We start from the raw sequence: 20,694 nt of genomic DNA, 5'->3' as shown, positions 1-20,694 counted from the left end.
TCATCAACACCTTGAAAATGCAAGGCTGTACAGAGGAGCTTTCTTGTGAACTCCCTCTATATTGTCTGTGGTTGCTGAAGGAAACTAACCCATAGGATATCACACAATGTTGCATTTCTGACTCCCCAGGCTTTGCTTTGCTGAGTCCTCATGCAAGAAGGAATGCACTAATATTACTCTAGCTCTGGGAGAGTTTCATCTTCTATATAGTGGCAGAGTTCCCTAATGCTGCTCTGAAAGCATCCAAACTCCTCTATCTACAGACCATATAAAAAAATCTGTGTTTTCTATTAGAGATCTTCAGCAATGTCAAACTCATATGTTATACAGTGTATTCAATTTAGGGTTCTTTTTCAAGAACAATATAGCATTATTAAATAAAGTAAATTTTAATTAAAAAGAAAAATAGCACACTATAAATTTCAGAACATGACAAATACTACAAAAATAACAGATTCTGAGAGGATAAATACATTTATTTATTGATTAAATGCATGACATTTTTGGAATATTCTTTTATTTACATCTCTGCTGCATGATCTTTGATAGCAATTTTGTGACAATTATTCTCTAAAGAGAAAAGAGAAATAGAAATGTGGTTACATTTTTTCTTATCAGGGTTGATTAAGAAAAACAGTTACACTTGTCAGCAACTTAAAAAATTATTTTATCTTCACAACTTACCATTTGTCTTTGAATCTCATCTCTTCCACTTACTAGCTGGATGATCTTGTTACACATCATGGAACTATACAAATAAGTAAGTTTAAATTATAACCTATAAATATAAAGGTTTCATGAAACCCAAATTAATGCATCTCTAATTCAATCCACCTTCAGTCATTTTTACAAAATGCTGGTAGACACAAAGGAACATGAAATGATTAGTAGATGGAAGAGATACACAGCAGTTTTACAAATCCTACAAAATGACTATGTGCAGACATTAGTGTGAGTTCTTGGGTCTTAGAATAAGCCCATCTAAGTGAGGGGCCCTAAAGCTTAAACTTCTTTAGCTTCAGGTCAAATCTGCCTCCCTTAAGAACTCAGGAACACTTGTGCAAATTGAATCCCAGGGACAGCAAAGGCCTCCTAGAGCTCCAGAAAAACTATGCAAAGTAACTCTAATTACAACCCTAGGCTACCTATACATACTGACATTCTCCTCACACAGTGTCAGGCTGACCTAGAAAGCCACAAATAGACGATCTCTGATGGGTGTGCCAACTGGGTGTCAAGAATGATTAGTGAGAAGGGAAGGAGTCCTCCTTTTCCCACTGACTTCGGGGTCAGGGAGAGCAGAGTGTGACAGAGGTCTAGAAAGCAGCTGCCACGCGGTCCCAAGGATGTGCATCCCTCCAGAATTACAATTACCCCCTTCACTTTCAAAGCTTATCCACATTTCCCCACCTTCTGTAGACATTCCCATTCTTTACTGGACAGCTTGTTTCCAAGAGGATAAATCTCATTCTTCAGTCTTTGGTTTCATTCATTTGTTTTGTGGTTAAAGTTATCATGAACACATCAAGGGTGGCAAATAGGATAGGTATCCTTGTCTCTTGTTTAGTATTTACTTTTATCCTCTTATGTATACTACTCTGTGGAATGTACTTGTGTTGGGGTTGTTAAATTCGCCGGGCTTAACTCTATCCCTCCCCATCACGTGGGGAAGGGTCCTGGGCTTACCTAACTCTTCATTGGGGATCCATACCAACTCTCTAACGCCCCCTCTGGCCGGTAGGGTAACGGACGCGGGAGTGGGGTCCCGGGTTTAGCCTTGTGGTGCTTGTGGGTACGAAACCCCGATGCCCGCAAGCCCAAGGAAGACGCAGGCGCATGGAGTTTCAGAGACGTCTCTGGGACAGTTCTACTTTATTCAAATGAGGAGCCCCCCAGATATACCCCAAAGGCGGGGCACAGGGAAAGGGAGAACATATTGAGCATGAGAGGTGTCCATCAAGTGATGTCAGGGGACCTCCCTCGGGGGCGGAGCCCCAGCCCCCCAAGGATGGGGTTTCTGGGGTGTTCTCCATTACACACGTGCTGCCCCAGGAGCAGAGCCTTTTCTTCCTGCCAAGGGCAGGAAGGGGAGGGGCAGGCCAGGGCCACAGCTGACCCCAACACATTTGAACCTCAAGTGTTGGATAGAAAGAAAATTTCTAAAGGGAGATATATTAAAAGAGTCAGACCTCTCTCAGCTCTGTGTACTTCAGGAAAGCTAGCTTGTCCAAGCTTCAGTTTCTCTTTTTGAACATTGAAGAAATACAATTTTTCTTTTTCTAAAAGAAAACAGTTTTAGAGGGTAGCCTATGTAACAACACTTTCTAACTGTAGCTCCTAAGTTTGTAGGTATGATAATTCCACACTTTTTCTTTGGCATTGTCCGGTTCTGCCAGTCAATGGTAGAATCTTATGATATGGTACTAATGAGCATCCAAACAGAGAATATCTCAGTAGGGGTCCAATAAGTGACTACCTTTACCAAATCTATTATCACCCAGAAATGAATTTTAAATAAGAAAAATGCATAAATAATTTGGAAAAGAAAGTATCGAGTTGAGGAATGAGAAGTGAACATAGGCAAAGTCATACCAAGAATAAAGTACCAAAGGCTTCTCTAAGTTTATTGAGGAAGGCACGGCATAAACACACCCAACAATACTCTTTAGTGTTCATTGTAAGTACTGTTCTGTTCCTGTCTCTTGAGAAAAGCAACTGAACAAAACAGGAAAATGACCTGTCTTCATAGGGTGGATATTTTAATGGTTTAGTCAGTTAGAAAAATATCCCTGTGACTGGACATACAGAATTTTGGAAATTTTAACCAAAAATTTTGGAAGAAAAATGAAATAATGAGTAAAAAATCACGCATTTGGCTTTACTTGATTTCTTCAGTTCACTTCTGGACTTAGGCTATAAAAGACAAGACTGGGGTTGGAGTGGAATGGAGTGGAGAACAATCTGGGAGCAAGATTTGAATGGAAACAAGCAGACTGTGTTAGCTTACATTGAATATTTACTACCAATAACTTTGTAAGTAAAGTGGAGACCAGATCCCTAACAGTTTCTCTTCCCTTACCTTAAGCTACACCTTGTTTCAACTATTGAGCTACTTCTTTGAAGCCAAAGTGAATTTTCTGAATCACCCATTTTCGTAGGGAACTCATTTGTTTGATAACTAAGTGTCTCTGTCTTCACTATACCAGTTGCTATGCTAGATGGTAAGGATAAAGCAGAAGGTTAAGAAGAAGAAATTTCTAGTGTGAGAGAACTTAAGCACTAGCAATTATACCTTGAGTTTCTGTAGGACCGCCCCTCCCCCCATAATGATGTACGGGCAGCAGTAAAGCACTCTCTTTTGACTGAGATGTGAGTAAAATGTAAGTCATTCTAGATGCTGTTAGCAAGATAACTATTTCTTTATGTAAATGCATCATTTCTACTTGAAGCATTTAGCTTCTCTACAGCTTAAAGTCACATATGTTTATGTTCATGTATTAGAAAGTGTAAAACGTTTCACCTTCCACAAGATAAATGTTTAAAAGAATCTCAGCATATCAGCATAAGCCATGCATCTATGAAGAAGGTCTCTACAGATAGAAGGTGATAGCGGAAATGAGAAGAATGAATAAGCAAGTGTAATGGCTTACTTAAAGTCTCATAAAACTTAGGCTGAGATAGATCAGCAAATTTAGTGCTTAGACCTAGATGTCATATAAAGGAAAAATAAGGAGAAAAATTTCAAATGTTAATGAAGGGGCCATATTAATAAGTCCTTTTTCTGTAGCAAACTGACATGATATGAAGGTAGATAGGTTTTAGTTCATGTAGAATATGTTTCCATAATTTCAGATCTCTTGGAGATTAATGTTTAATAGCTGGAACATTTTTTTTCATACATATTTGACGATTATCAGGATTATCAGGCTTACTACCCCCCCCCCACCTTTGGAATGGCTTTTTGTCTCTTTTGAATGAGAGTGCCTCATCTGAACATCTCCCCATCTTGCCATTGGTTTACCTCTTAGAATCAATTAATGGTAAGAGGTAATCTTGAGCAAATATGCTTCCAAGAAATATCTTAAGTAAAGCAATGCACTGGCTAGTTTCACTATATATTTAGAAAGTGTGTTTACACATAGGTGGTTTCTTAATCCCACTACCAATGCTTCCTTTGCACTTGGAGTTGAAGACATCTACTCCACTGAGGCCTGTAGGGGCTCTGGAATGTAACAGTTAATCATTACAGTTTGAGGTCGCTGATAAAAAATTCTAGAATTACAGGTATTTAGTACACAAATGAATGAACACTAATGTCATGTATTCTGATAAACCAGCCCAAATTTCCTGCCCTAGGCCCTGAGTCTTCTTAAAGTCTTAGACTGTGGAGTTCCAGAAGGTAGGGAACCTTCAAAAAGACTAAAGACCTTCTAAAAGAAAAGTACTAACAGAATAGCTACAAATTGACTGGGTCCAAGTCATATTGATTTATTGTTGTGAAGGGTTATCAGAGAAAGTCCTGGGGTTTTTGAAGCATATCAACTATAAACTATAGATATAAACATATAAAAAACAACTTTCCAAACTCTGGTGACTTGTAGGCTAAATATCTAAATTTTAAAATCTCAAATTATTGTAAGTATGGAAATAAGTAAAATAGCATTTGTTCATAAAAAATCAGTCCTAATAATGGATAGTATTTACTTTATGACCTATTATGAGAAATAATGTCTTAATATGACCTATGAGAAAATCCGTATATAGTTCATGTTCCAGCATGGCTTAGAGAGAGGCAATGGAATAATTGGAAGCTTTTAAAATTTTACTTTTTAATTTTTAAAAGTATATTTATTATCTTTTAAGTAGTTATACAAAGGAGTTACCATGCTATAAAGCAGTTTTTGAATTCAGTTCATCTTGATCAAGTTTAAAGTGCTTTTTAATCCCCCAATGCTGAGCTGTTGACTCCGTGCAGGAACAAGTTGTTCTAGAGTCTAGATGTCCTCTGCCCTTAACCAAGTGTCACTTAATTAGAGTGATTTTGTTTAGTTACCCTACTGTCCAGAATCCTTTCAGTGTTACTGGTCATGAAATTGTTCAGCTGAAGTAAAAGGCACAGTGACAATAATTGGAAACAAAAATGGCTTTGCTCCCTTTTCCTCTGAGCAGCAGTCTGTTTCTTACAAACACCATATTGGTGAAGGCGACTTCTTTATTGAGACTGCTGACAGAGGCATTTGGCATATTTATAACAGCTGAGGCTAGCATGCCCTGAAGAGTGAACTTAATTCTTAAACTGCCAGGTAGTCTTCGGTGAATGACAGTGATTTGTCCCTTGTGATTCTTTCTCTTCTTACTGACTATTCATACAGCAGCATTTGACAGCCTAATTTTATATAGCTAATAACACTAAGAAGCAGAGTGATTTCAGAAAGTCCATTAGACTTTTCTGTATTAAATTATTTTTAATAAACTATCCCCCCTCTTTTAATGCTTTCCAAAATTAGATTGCAATTTTTTGTGCTTCTCATCAAGTGATCTTTCAAAAACTCAGATCATGGGAACTGTCCTTGAATCTGTATCATTAAGTGACATATGAACTTGGATTTATTATAGGGTAATTCTAAGTAACTCAATGGTTGTCTTTAGGGGATAATTGGTTCTACTGTCATTTAACAAATATTTAAAATATATCAGACACTTTATTCAAAATTAGGTCTATAAAGATCATTCCATGAGAAATACTTTGACACCTAGAAGAATTATAGGAAAAAGAGGAAAAGCATGTTTTGCTATCTGTCAACGAGCTATAGGCAATGATGTAATTTCCATTGTACAGATGAGAAAACAAAGGCACACGGAAGTTAAATGTTTTGTTCCTAGCCATACTCTTAATTCATATTAATAATAGGACTTAGTCCTAGATATGGATGCTAGCACCTAGATAGACTCTTCATCACAACAATATACTTCTTTCTGTGGCTAGGAATGTAGCTTAGTGGTAAAGTGCTTGTATAACATGCACAAAGCCCTGGGTTTGATTTCGCAGAACCACATAAACAGGAAAAACCTGAAGTGGTGCTGTGGCTCAAGAGGTAGAGTGCTATCCTTGAGCAAATAGAAGTCAGGGACAGTGCCCGGGTCTTGAGTCCAAGACCCAGGACTGGCACACACACACACACACACACACACACACACAAAAACAACAAGAAAAAACAAAACCCATACATTTCTTTCTTTAGTGGTATATCCAGGAACACACTACATTTTATTCTGTCTTTATTACATTCTTCCACATCACTCAATCATATTCTTCTAACCAACTATGCATCTATGTAATATTTCACTCTCCAGTAATATTTACACAATGAAGTACACTCTGAAAACAGAAATGAAGGAGAGAAACTAATAAAATGTATTCTTAGAGTGGAGCTTTGCCGAGGGCCACAGGTCATCTTTTCATCATTTCGAATTCTCAGCTATGTTTTACTTTTCTGTGTTGCTGGACTCCCTTTGGCACACTTTAAGGAATTTGTTTCTATCATAGGATATCACCTCTATAGACTTTGCCATATAAAAGCTAAGCTTCCACGCTTTATAAATATTCTTATTTTGTCATCCTTATTTGCTTCAATGTTTTGACTATTTTCCATAGGTCTCTTTCTATAACTAAATACTCCCCCTGATATGTGTAACCAGGGTTGTCGAAATTTATGAGGAAGAATTCTCCCTATGAATGGTGATGCAAGTCTATTGGATGCAGGAATTTGAGGTCAGTCTGGGACCTCCAAGAGTGAGACCCTGTCTCAAACAACAGTAGAAAAAATCAAAACAAATAGGAAAGAAGTGTTATCCTCAGTATGAACCTTCTTTCCAGGATTGGATTTACCCAGAGGCTCATGGCAGCATTAAGGGAACTTATTCTGCAGGGTCACAGTAGAAGACACAGTGACTAACTAGAGTTGTGAGGCACGAATGTCACTTTTCAACAACGATGCTCCAAAACAACGAGAGAAATGAAATTGCCTTGCTTGGAATTTTCCCAGAGAAACTATTTCCTGAGGTGAAAAGATTTGTTCATTCCAGCATAATGCAGAGAATGGAGACACAACCTCACCATGTCAACATGGCTGTCTGTCATGCATTATGAATATACACAGTACTGAAACAAGTCACCTGATCATCCAGCTTTCATGGGCGAGGATATTTTCGGCCTAAGATATCTATAAAGCAAAACAGGGACAATATTTTTCTTTTCTTGTGGGTTATAAAACATAGTTCTTGGATAAACGTGATGTGATTCTCTCCACTTTAGCAGTCAATGTACATCTTTCCTCCATGAAACTGCAAGTGGAGTGGTGCTAGTTGGAAATACTCACAGATAAGATTTAGTTAGCTTTGCCTTTTAGATTTTCTCCTTCATGTCACCCTAACACAGATAAGAAAAGGATGATAATGGTAATGATACCAAAAATAATAAAGACAAATGCATCTCCCATGAATTAAGGGTTTACAATGTGACAGGCATTCTGCTGAGTATTTTACATAAATTAGATCACACATAAAAAATGAAGGAATCTAATGCCTATCCTCAAGATGAGGACATTGGGATATCATTAGAATTAATAACTTGTCCAACCCAAGGTCATAAAATACAGACAGTTGAATTTGGAAGCCTTCCCTCGCCTCCTCTGCACACTGCAATGTTTGAAGAATTTCCTGCCTTTCTATGCTGTTTTTCTAAACATATTCTATTGCCACTCAATTTCTCCAGTCAGAATGGTTTTTAAATTGCACTCACAGACCTATTTTCTTCTTTGCTACAGTATTTATAGTAGCTGATTTTGATAGCTGAGAATAGTACCCTATAAATAATGATGTAAGACCCGAGGCAAATCACTTAACCCCTCTGAACTTCAGTTTCCTCATTTGTAGAATGATGAAATAATCATACTTGCCTCACAGGGTTGTTCGAAGATCAAATGTAATAATGCAAGCAAAGTGCTCTCGATGAATAAATGTTAGCTCAATTCCCATCCTTTCCTTCCCCTTTCTTGCAACAAGCATCAGTATAAGGAAATGTGGTAAGACTCTAGGCAAATTTGAATACTATCAGGATTCCTTATGGACTAAATAATTAATCTCTCTTTGTTAAAAGGACTTGAAGTACCTTGATGAACATAAAAGGAATATAATCACAATAAACATGTGTTATGTTTCTCTTGTTTCAGTCTACCTGTTAGGCTATTTTTCCTTGTTCATTTTGGTCATAATAATCATTCATTTATTTACTCCTTTAAGAAATATTGATCATATACCCGCTACACATTATTTTGTGTGCTAGACCACTTGTCTAACAAATTTATTGTCCATTTGTTTCATTGTTTATTGCCTGTTGTGGTAGATCTATTTCCTCTAAGCTTATACATCCTTGTCAACCAATTAAAACTTGATTTTTTTTTTTTTGTTGTTTTTTTTTTTTTGGCCAGTCCGGGGCCTTGGACTCAGGGCCTGAGCACTGTCCCTGGCTTCTTCCTGCTCAAGGCTAGCACTCTGCCACTTGAGCCGCAGCTCCGCTTCTGGCCGTTTTCTGTATATGTGGTGCTGGGGAATCGAACCTAGGGCCTCGTGTATCCGAGGCAGGCACTCTTGCCACTAGGCTATATCCCCAGCCCTAAAACTTGATTTTTAACTTTTCATTGGGTCCTCTAGATGGTTTCATCAATGCCAAACCCACATTGATAGTCCACTTACACTACCATCTTTGTCTCTGGCATATACCTCCTTTCAGTTTTCATTTTTTAAGTGTTATGAGCCTATACATTTCAGGTGTCATTTTCTTTGGACTTCTGGAAAGGGAAGCACATTTCTGTGGGATCGTGACAATGCACACTACTCATATTATAAGCCAGCAATCAAGAGAGGAAGAAGAAAAGACTGGGATCTCACAATCCTCTTTCAAGGCCGGCCCATCAATAGCCTAATGACTTAACCCTAGGCCCCATTTTGTAAACACTCCACCTCCTCCCAATGTAGTCATCCTAAGGCTGGAGCCTATGATCCTTGGGCTTTCAGATAGACATTCATCTGAACTCTAGTACCATCTAAACACCTCATGTACCCCCAATTGGTCCTGATTATAACTTATTGTCCCCACAAGCTTCTAATTGTTCCTTTTACATTGTCTCTATCACCACCCAGTTATGATGCTTATAAGCTGCATTTGTGTGTTTGCGCACGCATGTGCGCACACGTGTGCGAAATACAGGGCTTGAATTTAGGGCCTCATGCTCTCACTTTTTCACTCATGACCTTAGTCACCCATGCGGTTCGTCCCTTCTCTCCCTCTCCCTTCCCCTCCTTTTCCTCTCTCCCCTTCCCTCTATTCCTCCTCACTTTCCCCCTCCTCCCTCTTCTCTTCTTCTCCTTCCTTCCTTCCTTCCTTCCTTCCTTCCTTCCTTCCTTCCTTCCTTCCTTCCTTCCTTCCTTCCTTCCTTCCTTCCTTCCTTCCTTCTTTTCTGACTAATTAAAAATAGAGTCTCATAGATTATTTTTTCTAGCAGGGTTGGCGTTGAACTTTAATCTTCAGATTTCAATCTCCTGAGCCACTGAGATTACAAGTGTGAGCCACCATGTCCTATCCTAAGCCATACTCTTGAATCCTCTTTAACACTAATTTATCCATGTTGCCTCCCAAATATGTCCCTGTTCCATTTCTATGACTTCAGTTCAAGAGTTTCTTGCCCTCAAGCTCCAAAGCTCAAAATCATCCTCTTTCCTGGTTTTCAACAGATGCTGCACATCTAAATCATAATCTGTTCATCTCTATCTTTTGCTCTGGGCTTTTAAATACTCACCCTTCTCTCTTCCTGGAGTGTTCAGCATGGTTTTGGGAAAGCCCTGCAATTACTTGGCTGTGTGTCAAGGTTCCTGTGGCCGAGTATGGGTGAGAATCTGAGCAGCTCTTCTATTCTGCTCTTGCACTGTGCTTCTCTACTTAGCCATAGTATTTCTCCTTTTTTTTTTCCTTTTATATATTTTAGTTCCACAGAACATTGTATTTTGTGTGAGAAGATGGTAGCAATCTAGGGCAGGTAAGGAATGGAGTATATTTTCAAAGTACCAGCCTGAGTGACAACTGTCTGCTTGCTCTGGCCTCTGACCAGCTTGCTAGCCTCATCTCCGAAAACTCCAATTCCTTTTAATTTATGCTTTGTCACTTTCATCTAACCACTTACTTGAAAAAAGAAAGATGGGGTTTTACTGTGCTACTGACCTCAGGAGAATATTCAATTTGAATTAAGCCAATTCTACTCATTTCTTCTTGAGCTCATGAATCTGCTTTATGTTGCATAGTTGTTCTGTAGAATTGAGATACAGAATCCTAATCTTTTCAGCTTTTTAACACTCATTTCCAGGAGGTTGGCTTTTTTCCCTTGCTATTCAAAGCTAGCCTATCCTTTTCATCAGTATAGCAGGTGGCCTTGTAAATTGAGCATCTGTGAGTCTTTCTAAGAGACCCTTTTGGGGTGAGTTGAGAGCCCCATTTTGACCTGTTTATGTTTGTCTTTTGTCTTATATAATTTTTTTCCAAATAATCTTTTAAGATTACTTTTAAAATAAATTATACAACTTTACTCACTAACTGTAGAAGTATTTTCTCTCAGGAAGCCCAGTGGAATAGTAAGCTCAATTTAAAGTTTAGGTAGTCTCCATTGCCTAAGTGCCATTTTCTAAGTAATATGTTTTTTTTTTCTTGTTTTCTTTTCTTTTTTTTTTTTTTGTAAAAGCTCTCATTAATATGCATTTTAAGACTCAACTTAGAAACAGACTGTGTCATTGATCTCCTCTCTGTTTATGTTTTGGCAGTCTGCTGAGAGCACACCAGCAGACTCTTTCTTAAGTTGCTTTTCCTTTTCCCTTCCTTCTTTATTAGCCTCAATACCTTCCTCTGGGGTTTGAATTAAAAAGATCAAGAGTGGACATTTTAAATTTCCTAAATATTGCAGCAGTTATAAGATCTTTGAAGAGGGGCTCCTGTAGCCATACATGTTTTTAAGGCCAAGAAATCAGAAATAGTAAAATAAAAATGTTCCCTCAATAACCACACAACCATATTAGTGCATAGGCCAAATAAATGACTTATTATGTAGGAGACTCTTTGTTCCTTATTATTATTATTTTCAGATATACAAAGTGAAATATAATGGAATATATTGTTGTACAACTTCTGATGACTAGGATAATTTTTGTTAGAAAGCTAAAGGTGATTTTGTTCATTTTTTAAAGAACTGATTCTCATAAAATTCTACCATGAGCTGGGAACCGGTGGCTCATGCCTGTAATCCAAGCTAGCCTCCTAGGAGACTGAGACCTAAGGATCAAGGTTCAATGCCAGCTTGAGCATGAAAGTCTGTGAGATGCTTATCTTCAATTAACTCTCAGAAAACCTGCAGTGGCACTGTGGCTCAAAGAGGTAGAGCACTAGCTTTGAGCTGAAGAGCTCAGAGAGAGTGGCCAGGCCCAGGGTTCAAGCACAATGACTGGCAAAAAAAAAAAGGAAAAAAAAGTCTATGATAAGTAAATATTCCATTGAGTAAATATTTCATGCATTTTGGAAAAGCTGACTAATTTTTGTTGTTCTTTTAATCTCACTCAGCCTCAAATGTTGTTTATGTGTTCTGACATATGTGCTTTCATGCCTGCTGAGGGTATAGATAGAAGAGGGAGCTGGGAGGTAGAAGTTCCGTAATAAGTGGTTGAAAACACTGCATTGGTAAATTAAAATTTGTATACAAAATTTGTGATTGGAACTCTTCAGAGAATATTTAATATGTGACAGGTTTGAAAATTAAAGTAGAGGAAGAAGGAGACATGGTCAAACTACTAAATGATTTGGCTAATTCTTACAAGTAACAGAAATAAATTACTTTCAGTATTTAATGAAATGCTTAAATCCAGAGTTTATAGTGGATGAATGAAATAAAATACAGAGAGGTTTATGTAGCCATATTTTTGCTTTATATCATAGGGAATTTTTCAGTGTGATTTTTATTTTATTTTTTTGAAAACACAAAATAAAGAACTTGAGTTCCTCAATGTAGTTTGTTCTTGAGCTGATGTTAAGGGGAAAGGACTAAGAGTGAGAAATTATACAGGACTCTAGGAATTCACACACAGTGAGACCAAAAGAGGATACTCTTAGGGGTGCAACACAAAGGTGCAATGCCTGTGATCATATAAAATCATATTTATCAAAATGAACTCCAGAAAATTGAAACAAGAGGTTTTATTTTCTTTGTTTCTGTTCTTGTTTGCTTTCTTTCTGTATTCTTTGTTCATTTAACTCTTTGGGAGGGTACGGAGAGACACAAATGGAGAGACAAAGGGTGAAGAAATGCAGTAGTGATACTGACTAGACTCTGTTGAAAATATACAACTTGTGGTGGTGGTGATAGGAGGGTAAAAGTATGAAAGCACAAAGGAAGGAGGGACATTGTCCAAAAAGAAATGTACTCATTACCTGACTTATGAAACTATAACGCTTCTGAACATCACCTTCATGGTAACAATAAAAAGTGAAAGAAATGAGAAAGAACTGACACATTTCCTTTCTTCAACCCCACTCTAATATGCCAGAACTTATTGCTATCAACAGACCTAAAAGGGCATCATGTATCATTCTTCTAACTGGCCTTCTGAAGGGTAAAAGTCCCTGATCCCTGGAAAAGTCAGTGCTTGTGACCACTTATAATATTTGGTATCACCTGCTCACTTTCAGAAATCTCACTGGTAGTCAGACTCACTAACTAAATCAGAAATGAGCAGAGACTCACCAGCATCATTCAAAATCTCTCTCTCTTCTCTATCGCTCCTCTCTCTGTTTCTGTTTCTGTCCTTGTCTGTCTCTGTCTCTGTCTGTCTCTGTCTCTCTCTCTGTCTCTGTCTGTCTGTCTCCGTCTCTGTCTGTCTGTCTGTCTCTTTCTGTCTCTCTCTCTCTCTCTTGCTTGAGTCCTGTCCTTGGCTTGTTCTTTTTGCTCAAGGCTAGCACTCTACCACTTGAGCCTCAGCGCCACTTCCATTTTTTTTCTGTTTATGCGGTGGTGAGGAGTCAAACCCAGGGCTCCGTGCATGGTAGGCAAGCACTCTACCGCTAAACCACATTCCCACACTCTGTCCCTTTGATTTTAATGTACAGCCACAGTTGAGAATCACTATCTTGATTAATATTTTGTTGATGTTAGAGACTGGGATCAATCACAGCTTTTATTTCTGACTCATGTCCTTTGAATGAATCCTAGATTCTGCCAAGTTTTTAAGCAGATTCATTGTTTATGATTAACATTCCACAGCTCGTTTTATTTGATGGAATGTATAGTTTATATTATCATCTATGTACTGTGACAATCTATTCTCTGCCTACTATGTGTTATGAAATTTCATTCTCTGTCCCTGATCATTTCTTAGTTGTGATTGTTACTATCCAAACAAATACCAAATTTCAGAGTTCCCTGTAGAATGTAATACTCATAGAACTTTTTCCTCAACAAAGATTTATTGAGTGTACTCAGTTTATTAAGTATGCACAATTCTTCAAGAAGTGATACACTATGTTTCAGTGGCAAGGCAATATTTTCAATAGTGGAGCAAAGACCTTTTTCTCACATATAAAATATTGTCTTACAGTTTCATATGCAGGGACTCGATTTAGTTGCTCCCATCCCACTGTTCTGCTATACCAAGACAAAGCCCTTATTATCATTAAAGGAAAAATGTTAGTGGTTACATTTATTAAATGCTTTTATCAAAAAATGACTCCTGACATTTCTGCAAGACCATTTGTAATAGATGATCATGTGGCCCCTAATTGCAAGAGTTACAAGAGTTGCTTGGCAATGTTAGGGGCATGCAATTTTTTTAGTCAAATCAAATGTCTCTGCTGCATATTTACAAATATAAAAGCTCAATCTACAGCACTTAGAAAAGAATATATTACAACTCTACTATTGCTGTATAATGACCACTATTAAGTTATATTTATAGATGAGGTTAAGTAAAGTAATTTTTTAACATCACGTAATTCTTTGGTATAGAACTATTCACTTTAAATTCTACAATCTGAAGACCATAAACTTCTTGAAGACAAAGGTCACCCACTGTCTTCATTTGCTAGTAGAAGAGATAACTGTTTTTCAATAAATACTACTTTGTTAAAATGATGTATGGAGATAGAATAATGAAACCCATTAAAAATCTTTAAAAAGTAATTGAGAGTAGAGGAAGGGTATAGGAAAGAGTAAAGAGGTGGTAAATTTGACCAATGTACATTATGATGCATGTACAGAAATATCACATTGAAACCCTGAGCACACTGAAACTTGTACAATTCATATGTGCTAATAAAAATAATGGCATCTCTTGAATTATATATTTTTTATTTTACCTCAGACATTGTTAAGTCAGAAATGAAGAGCTCTATATGAATGCTCATTTTTAAATAGAGGAATGTTAGTGTTTGAGAATTGAATGTCACCAATAAGTGCAAGTAGGAAGTTTTAGCTACAGGAGAGACAGGGGACAGTATGAAGAAAAAGGGAAGAAAAAATGAAAGACAAGTCATAAAGGGCTCACTGTGAATATGGATCAAATGTACCATTCTAGCAGCTTTCATTAAGGTCTACAATGTGGCTTTATATTGGAGAAAAGAGTATCACTAAGGATATGACAAAGTAAAAGAGAATAATTTCCGAGTAGGGCTAAAATTCACAAGCTAGCTATAGTGTAATGATTTGATACTCCAATCTTTGGACTATGCCTGATGGTTGATTTTGGATGCCCTTCTCCTTTGTTAGTACCAAGCCCTGTGCCTAAAAGGTGAAAAGTTCACAGGAGACAGAGTCAGGAAGGATCTGACTTCATGATTTAGAATTTTCAAGCCCATAATGTGATATGCCTAAAAGGGTCTAAGAGTTCCATATTTCATTCCCACATCCCCACATGATCTGCTTGAACTTGATGACTTGTAGCAATGCCTCTCATCTCAGTAGCAGCAGAAATTTTCTTATGGGTTATATATACAGAGACTGGATTGAAGTGTTCCCATTTTACTGCTCTGCCATATTCATTCATTCATTCATTCATTCATTCATTCAAGGAATACATATAATTAATGCCAGGCACTGTTATTGGTCTTGGGTAACCTATCTTTCAACGAATCAAACATAAAGTTGCCTGCATGTATAGAATACTTTCCTGTAATATTAAAACTAGATAATAAATGGTAAGCATGAGTAATAAAAACAAAACCTGTAAGTTGTAAATGTGGTATGGGGATCAGGCAAGGAGTGCAGGGAAATAACAATTGAGAGTGATCTGGGAAGCAGTGATGATGGACAAAACGGACAAGAACTGACAAGGTATACTTCATGAGAAGGTAGAACTTCAGAAAGTTCCTGAAAGAAATAGGAATTCATCATGCAAACAGATTGGAAACCTGATTCCAGCTAGAAGGAGCATCCATTGCTAGGATATTTTAAGAACAACAAAGGCCAGAGAACCTATAGGGAACTGATGGAGGTGGTGGTTATAAAGTGTAGTTAAGGTGAGAAGAGCAAGGAAGTACATTTTGTTGGACTACAAAGCATTTCCTCTCCCTTATTTACAAAAGAAGCAGGTGAATCACAAATATATAATGTAATAGGATAACACAGTGAAATACACGAGAGTAAGTCATCTCAAAGCATAGTGAAAGTCAAAGGAGAAATGCTTTGTAAAACTTGTAACTATTGATTTAAACTTGGGCAATAGAGGCTTTCAAGTGTTAGAATGGTGGACTTAATTTCTATCCTGATATGCAACACATTGCTAAAGAAAAGAAGCTTCTGAGCCCATTAAATTACAGTATTTAGGCATTAATGGTCATTCATCAACTCCGAAAGAGCTTCCTAAAAGTATTCTACTGTTTCTTTAAAATCTACTGCTGTTCAAACTGTATTTTCTCATAGTCAGGACTCAGTGGAAATGAGGAACAGCTGGTCAACATCTTGTATCTCATAATCTATCATATATGTAATTATTATTATTAATTTACCTAGAGAATAGCATCTTTTCCCAGAAAAGAATACAATTCCTTTTATCTGACCTTCCTAAGTCTCCTTTCATATTGTTTTAGTTCTTTGGGATTACAATTCTATGTATATTTATTATTTCCTACTCTTTCCTTCAGTAGTTTCAAGATTTCAGATCTCACATGAAGGCATTTAATCCAGTTTGAATTGATGGTACTGAAGGGTGAGATTCAGCAATCCAGTGTCAGTTGTTGATAAGGCTATCTTTTCTCTCATGCATATTTTATGTTTTTTGGTCAAAAATCAGATGGGTGTACATGTGTAGGATCATTTCTTCTTTTCCATTTGTCTTTATGTTGGTTTTTGTGTCATTATCATGCTGATTTTTGTCGTTATAGATCTATATAGGTTGAAGTTTGAAATTATGATTCCTCCAGCATTGTTTCTGTTTCTTTTTTTTTTTCTCCTCAGGATTTCTTTAAGTATTTAGGCCTATTTGTATTTCTATATTAATTTTAGAATGGGTTTCTCTATTTCTGTAAAAAATGACAGTGGGCTTTTGCTGAGAATAGAGCTGAATTTGTAGAACATCTTTTGCCATTTTGCCATATTAATTCTGCCAAACTATGTAGATGAGAGGTCCTTCTACTTTCTGGAGTCCTCTTCAGTGTATTTCTTCAGAGTTTTGTTGTTTTATTGTAGAAAATCTTTATCTTATTGGCTAGGTTTATTTCTAAGTATCTTATTTTATTTAGTTTTATTTTGATTAATTCCTAGGTTTTTTTTTAATTTAAATCTTAATCTTGTTTTACTTCGGTGTTTTTCAACTTGTATCAGTTAGATTGGTTGTGGGTTCATCAATTTTGTTTATATTTTTAAAGAATTTTTGTCTTGATTTCTTTTTGTGTGTGTAGGATTTTTTTTTAATTAAAAAAAAATTTGTTGTTTGTGTTTTTGTTTTTTTGTTTTTTGCCAGTCCTGGGGCCTGGACTTAGGGCCTGAGCACTGTCCCTGGCTTCTTTTTGCTCAAGGCTAGCACTCTATCTCTTGAGCCACAGAGCCACTTCTGGCTTTTTCTGTTTATGTGGTGCTGAGGAATTGAACCCAGGGCTTCATGTATACAAGGCAAGCACTCTACCACTAAGCCACAGTCCCAGCCCCAGGATTTATTTTTGTTGTTGTTGTTTCTATTGTATTGATTTTTGTCCTCGTATTTATGATTCTTCCCATCTATTCATCCTGGAATTGGTTTATTTTTGTATTTTAAAATCTTGTACTCACTTGAGGGGCTGGGGATATAGCCTAGTGGCAAGAGTGCCTGCCTCGGATATACGAGGCCCTAGGTTCGATTCCCCAGCACCACATATACAGAAAACGGCCAGAAGCGGCGCTGTGGCTCAAGTGGCAGAGTGCTAGCCTTGAGCAAAAAGAAGCCAGGGACAGTGCTCAGGCCCTGAGTCCAAGGCCCAGGACTGGCCAAAAAAAAAAAAAAAAAAAAAAAAATCTTGTACTCACTTGAAATCATCTGTTTTATTCATTCTCTGATATTTTTCTCAGCTTGTGTTTATGTAAGTGGTTTTTACTTCTCCTTTCCTTTTTTTTTTTTTTTTTTGGCCAGCCCTGGGGCTTGGACTCAGGGCCTGAGCACTGTCCCTGGCTTCTTTTTGCTCAAGGCTAGCACTCTGCCACTTGAGCCACAGCGCCGCTTCTGGCCGTTTTCTGTATATGTGGTGCTGGGGAATTGAACCTAGGGCCTCGTGTATCCGAGGCAGGCACTCTTGCCACTAGGCTATATCCTCAGCCCCTTTGTTTTTCTTCTATGTGGCTTTAGTATGTCTAAATTTAATTTTGTTTTTGTTTTGTTTGGCAGTCCTGGGGTTGCAATCCCATGCTCATCATGTGCTAGGAAGTGATCTACCACTTGAGTCATGCTTCTAGACCTTTTTAGTTAGATTATTTTTCAGGTAAATTTTCTTATTTTTACTCATGCTTACCTCACACTGTAGTCCTACTATTTTGGTTTTTACACAGCTGTTATTACAAGCCTATACAGATAAATCTATGTGTATATATATGCAATATATAAAATTGTATATAGACACATGGATATAGACTATATACATTTATATATACAAATATATATGATATGTACAATTATATGTTATATACATAGTTTACTTTGCTTGGTGAGTTTAGAAATTTCTGAGTTTACAGTTTATCAACATGTTTTCACATTTCTCAGCATTATCACTTCAAATCCTTCTATTGTTTATTTTTTCTGTTACCTCAATTGTACTTACATTATACCTTTTAAAATATATTTACAGGTCTCCTATTTTGCTTTTTTCCCCATTTTCCTTTTCACATTTCAGCTTTTTGAAGTCACTAGTAATAATATGACCTTATGGTCACTAGTTCTTTTCTCAGTTATATTTAGTTTACTGGTGATCATATCAGTACATTCATTATTTCTGTTACAGTGATTTTTAGTTCTATTATTTGTTTTACATTGTTCTTTATACTTTTCTTCTTCTTACTGATAGTACTCATCAATTCTTATATGTCTACCTCTTTCCACTTGAGCCCTAAATGGATTAATCCATGTCACGCAGTATATAATAGAGATAGTTTCTGATGCGTTTGTCATTAGGTGGTGTTTTTCAGAGTTTGAAAAGTATGGAATATACTTACATCAAGCTAAATGTTGTAGAGTACTATGAGCCTGGATTATATCAGACAGTCTATTACTCCTAAACTACAAATTTATGCAACATATTACTATACTGAAGAGTAGGCATTTTTATCAATGTTTCAATGTAGAGAAATGGTGGTACAAATAATTTTCACCAATATTATAGGAATATCATTGTATATACAGTCCATCATTTTATAAGATATTATGTGACTTGTAATGATAATTTCATGAGTGATGTCATGTGTGAATGTAGTTCTGATCTTTGCTTTGTTTCTTTAATTTTTTAAAATTTGCTTCTTTGGATGGATTGTACTTTCTGTTGTTATTGTTGTTGTTAAAACTAGATATGTTGCATTGTGTAAAAAGAACTGAAGTAAATCTAGTTTTGGCATATTTTATGCTAATCTTACTGAGACTGAGCTTTTTAAAATGTCTTCAATGGCAAAATGTATCTCTGTCTTTCCTTTAAAAAACAACAACATTGAATTTACCTACGTTCTCTTTCTCCCAGATTGTGTCTTTAGCATGAATCAACTGTTTATACATGACCCTTGTTAGTATAGTTGTAAAGTTTGAGATGGGAAAATGTTTTCTAATGTGATTTTAGTGGACTTATGTTTCTTTATTATGACCTGCAATTGTTTCTGGTCACACTAGACTTTATCTCTGTGAGATAAAACAGAGAAGCTAGAGGAACTGGAATGGGAGAAATCCCCTTCCTGTAGCAAGACTAAGGCTGTGGTACTCCTTCACCTGGGAAAGCTGGTCTGTAGGGAGACTCCTCTGGGTTTAACCTCATAATTGCTACATGCCCCGTCCCCTTGCAAGAGACCCATGAGGAATTTGTCTTAGATTTTCCTCATAAAAACTTTATGAGACCCCTGGAGATAAAAACCCATTAAATCCTGGGATCCCTTTGAAGAATATTGGTCCACAGTAATTTCTCAGTTTCAGAGAGGTGATTCTCAGGATCCAGGAATTCATCAAAATATTCGTCCAAGTGATTGATAACCAGTGGCTCCAGCAGCTTCTCCACTAGGGAGTAAACAGATTTTTACCGGTCTCTTGGAATATGATCTTGCCCTGAATCCTTTGTCCTTCAACAGGTTCAAAAAAATTCACTGATTTTTTAGTTCATGACTCGTTTTACCTTTCTGTAGAGATGGAGAGTGAGAATTTCTAAGCTCTTTAAATGTGGGAGTTGAAGGTAGAAATCTAGCTAGGGTGGAGATTTTAGCCTACACCTGCTTGACTTGGAAGTTCAAATGTTTTCATTATTTAGAGCTACTGTATTCAACAAGAAATGATATACATAATGTTGTATGTCTATAACTTTTGCACTCAGGAAGGTGGGGCAGGAGGACAGAGAATTTCAAGCAACATAGCAGCACCTAAGATCCTAAAATGGGGGGGAAAACCCCAGAAAAATAATAGTAAAACTTGTTCTCCTAGTTAAATATTTTTAAGTGGTATCTTTCTCACATCTCAGTTTTGTTCCCCTGAGTAAACTCTGAGAGATACATCATTGCATGTAACACTGCACAGTCAAATGAAATACAATGGGGAAATAAGACTATTGCTGAAATAGACAGACAGTGGTGTATCTCAACATGTTTTAATGTTGAAGTCAAGGTTCTTTCACCAGCAAGACTGAGATGTTCTGGAATCTCCTTGTTTTGGCTTTGAGTTATCCTAATGAACATCACCGGCACAGGTGAGCAGACAAGTACATAAAAAGAAAAGGTGAATGGTATCAAGAGAAGAAAATTGAGAACAGGTAGGACAAAGCTGCCCACTTAAATGTGTCATTAAAGGAAGGCACAATTTGACTCTATGTCTCCCAGGAGAGCCTCTTAGTGTGTGTTTATGAACTCCGGGAGAAGGGCCAAGTTAGTCTAATTATATTTAGATTAACTCTGCAATTTAAATGCC

This window comes from Perognathus longimembris, chromosome 4 (genome assembly GCF_023159225.1).
Source record: "Perognathus longimembris pacificus isolate PPM17 chromosome 4, ASM2315922v1, whole genome shotgun sequence".
In the NCBI taxonomy this organism is placed as follows: domain Eukaryota; kingdom Metazoa; phylum Chordata; class Mammalia; order Rodentia; family Heteromyidae; genus Perognathus; species Perognathus longimembris.
This window is presented reverse-complemented; position numbering follows the sequence as displayed.